We start from the raw sequence: 3847 nt of genomic DNA, 5'->3' as shown, positions 1-3847 counted from the left end.
CCCATGTCCCCTGCATCGGGAGGCGGACTCTCAACCACTGCGCCACCAGGGAAGCTCCACTTCCTGTATTTTAACAGGATCCTGGCCCAAGATAGTTAAGATGCAATCAAAGGAATAATTTCAGTGAGCCTCGGCTCTTGCATCTTCCCACACTAAAAGTGCTAAAATCATTAACTCGAGATGTCTGTTTCTGTGATTAGCAGTAATTTTTTTTTTTTTTTTTTTTGCGGTACGCCTCTCACTGCCGCGGCCTCTCCGGGGCCTCTCCAGTTGTGGAGCACAGGCTCCAGACGCGCAGGCTCAGCGGCCACGGCTCACGGGCCCAGCCGCTCCGCAGCATGTGGGATCTTCCCGGACCGGGGCACGAACCCGCGTCCCCTGCATCGGCAAGCGGACTCTCAACCACTGCGCCACCAGGGAAGCCCAAGCAGTAATCTTTTGATATTCAACTACATTTATTTTCCCCCCTGCAGAAAAAGTCATATATCCTGTCATCTCCTTTACCTCTTTGGAACAGTCCCTCAGAGCTATCTGAGAAGCTGTATCCTCCTGGGCTTAAGTCCTCAGTAAGTCTGCCGAATAAAACACAATTCTCAATTTTTAGATTGTGCATTTTTGTTTTCAGTCGACATACGATTACGGGGTGTATTGGTTCCCTACCACCTACTCCAAGTTTCCAGAGACTTAGTGGCTTAAAACAACAGAAATGTGTTCTCTCACAGTTCTGGAGGCCAGAAATCCAAAATCGAAGTGTCAGCAGGGCTGAGCTGTGCCCGGAGTCTCTGAGGGAGGACCCTTCCTCCTAGCTTCTGGGGGCTCCAGGGGAGCCTTGGCTCTGTGGCTGCATCACGCCAACCTCTGCCTCTGTCTTCATGTGGTCTTCTCTCCTCTGGTGTCTGAATCAATCTATCTCCCTCTCTGTTCTCTCATTAGGACACCTGCTATTGGGTGTAGGGCCCATCTTAAATCCAGGATGGTCTCATCTCAAGATCCTTAACTTGATGTCCCTAAAGACCCTTTTCCAAGTAAGGTCGTGTTCACAGGTTCCAGGGGAAGGATGTGGGTGTGTCTCTTCAACCTATTACTTCAGGATTTACTTGCTTGGTAGTAGGTTACTCTGAAGGTCAGACTTCGCCCTGTCCACCTCTTACAGTAGACTGTCTATTCAAAGAAAACACACACACCCATGTAAAAATGTACCCTCAAGCCTAGAGTAGGTGACAAGGGGTCACTGTGTTTCCAAGTCATTTTTTATTCAACAGCTATTTATTGATATGTATGAAAGTGCTCTTTAATTAAATGACAATTAGGGGTTGTTTTCTGCACACCGCAACCCTGGTCAGAACAGGCTGGAGCAAGCTTTACGAGGCAGTGCTGAGATCTTAGCCTTTTATGAGAGGGCAAGTGTGGGTTGCCCAGCCAGGCCTGGTTTCACGTACTTTTCTTTTATTATTTTCAGGAACTGCCTTTATTAAAATGTGCAACTAAACGTAGCCTTCCCTAAAGAAATTCACAAATCAGAAGGCCTTTCAAAGGTATTAAAAGAAAATGGAATGCTCTCGGCTAATCGCACAACCCAACTCTGGGCCAAGAAAATATGGTCCCCACATGTCGGAGAAAGGAAGAACCGTTCCTGGGCTGTATATCCCTGGGCGTTTAATAAACAGCTAGGTTGTAACATTATTATTAGCCTTCCTGCCTTTCCGTTTTTGTCTCCAGCCTCCTTTTCTCTCCCACCAAATATTATCCAGGGGCACCTGGCCCCCACCAGGCTGGGCTCTCTGATTAGACACGGGGATTTTTTAAAAAAGCAGGTAAATCTAAAATCTAAACTAGCTCCAATCAATCACGGCTGCCTTCACAAATGTACTCAGGCAATGAGAAGTCTGTCTAGGCTCTGCAGTAATTAAGGTCCCACCAGGGAAAGGCCAGCTGTGGGGAGAGATCTTGGAAGGGTTGGGGAATGGAGAGAGGAGAGAAAGTTGGACCCTTGATTTCCTCCACATGAGGCGTCTAATTATGAAAAAATGTCAGACAAACTCCAATAGGGTGGGAGGGGAGACATCCTACAAAAATCCCTGACCGGAACTATTCAAAATTGTGGAGGTCTTCCAAAACCAGGGACGTCTGGGAAATTGACACAACCAGGAACAGCCTCAGGACGCAGGATGACCCAATGGAATGTGGGGTCCCAGATGAGATTCTGGAAAAGAAAAAGGACATCAGGGGAAAGCTGAGGAGATCCAAACACAGCGCGGACTTCCATTAGTAATAACACATCAATATGGGTTCGTTCCTTGTGACAAACGTACCACAGCAATGTTCACAGTAGGAGAAACTGGCTGCAGGGTGCGTGGGAACTCGAGTGTCCTCACAACTTTTCCGTACATTGAAAGCAATTCTAAAATAAAGAGCTTATTAACTATCTCTTTAAAAAGACATTTTGAAGATTAAAAGAGAAGGATGAAGGAGGTCAGTGTTTATAGAGGTGGAATAATTGGCAAGGCATATTATAAAAGGGCAAAAAGCACGGTACACAGAGATATTCCCGTTGGTGCAGAAAAGAAAGGCATGGGGGTCTCTCTGCACGCCTGCTTCTGTACGCCGGGCAGCAAACCATGTCCTGGGCCGGATGTGGCCTGTTGCCGTTTTTTGTCTTGGCCTCACAGCTAAGAAGGGTTTGCACATTTTTAAGTGGTTGAAAAAAATATCAAAAGAAGAATCACGTTGCATGACTCATGAAAATGATATGAAATTCTCATTTCCCTGTCCATCAATAAAATTTTATGGGAACCAAGTCACACATGTTCACTTATGTCTTGTCTGTGGCTGCTTTTGGAGACAGCAGAGGTGAGTCGTTGCGGCCAAGGCCGTATGCCTGCAAAACCGAATCTATTGATTGCCTGTCTCTTTATAGAAAATGTTTACTGATCCCGTGCTTGGCTATCTCTGGGGGAATAGACGAGAAACTGGTAACAGTGATTTCCTCTAGGAAGGCAAACAGGATGGCTGGGGGAAGGGGTGAGTGTTTGATCTATGTTTTAAAAAATCTAATTCATTTACCAAATGCAGAAGCTGGGCTCTTTGGGGCACATGGGTTGGGGGCTTGAGACATTTTAAGTAGAAAAGGTAACGCCCCAAAGCATTTTAGGCATCACTTATTTGACTGTTTAGAAAGGCTTTGCAAAGGTAGCGCTCTGGTCATGGTGGGTCAGCGTGCTATCAGGGAAGGCTTCCTGGAGGCGGTGAGCCTTGAAAGCTGGCAATTGACTTGTTTGGAGGGTTATGCGGAGAAGGGGCTTAAGGCAATGATGTGATTAAGTTGGGGAGGAAGAGTTGGGACTCCACATTTTGTTGGACGTGGTCCCTGATCCACGTGGCAACAGTGTTGTAAACTAGCTATTACCCACGTTTGTTTGTTGAGAGGAGTAAAGGGAAATGTAAATGTCACAGCTCAGAAATCATACAGCCACGATTCCAATCCAGCTCTGACGGAGCGAGTGCTAGGATGACCTCTGTTGTTCCCTCCCTTTCTCCACATCCTCGGCGTGGAGCCTCAGAGGTCTTCCCATTGGGAGAGAGCCCGTTTCCTCTTCTTGCATCAAGACCCGCTGGGAGAGTGGTACTAAGCAACAGAATGAGGCAGAAGCAGCGGTTCCACATCTGAGCCTTGAAGACGCAGGGCCCGTGTGCTGCCACGCTCTCTGGGAGCCCCACACACCCAGAGAGACACATGGCCTCGTCACTCCACTGCCCCCGGTGACAGCTACCCGATTACCAAAGAGGATCTGGTTTGAAAAGACAGTTCATTTCTTGACTTCAGCCTCAAGGTCCTACGAGGTCCATC

The sequence above is a fragment of the Neophocaena asiaeorientalis genome, unplaced genomic scaffold, assembly GCF_003031525.2.
Source record: "Neophocaena asiaeorientalis asiaeorientalis breed wild unplaced genomic scaffold, Neophocaena_asiaeorientalis_V1.1 scaffold648, whole genome shotgun sequence".
Classification (NCBI taxonomy): Eukaryota; Metazoa; Chordata; class Mammalia; order Artiodactyla; family Phocoenidae; genus Neophocaena; species Neophocaena asiaeorientalis.
The sequence above is the reverse complement of the archived record's forward strand: the minus strand, read 5'-3'. Positions refer to the sequence as shown.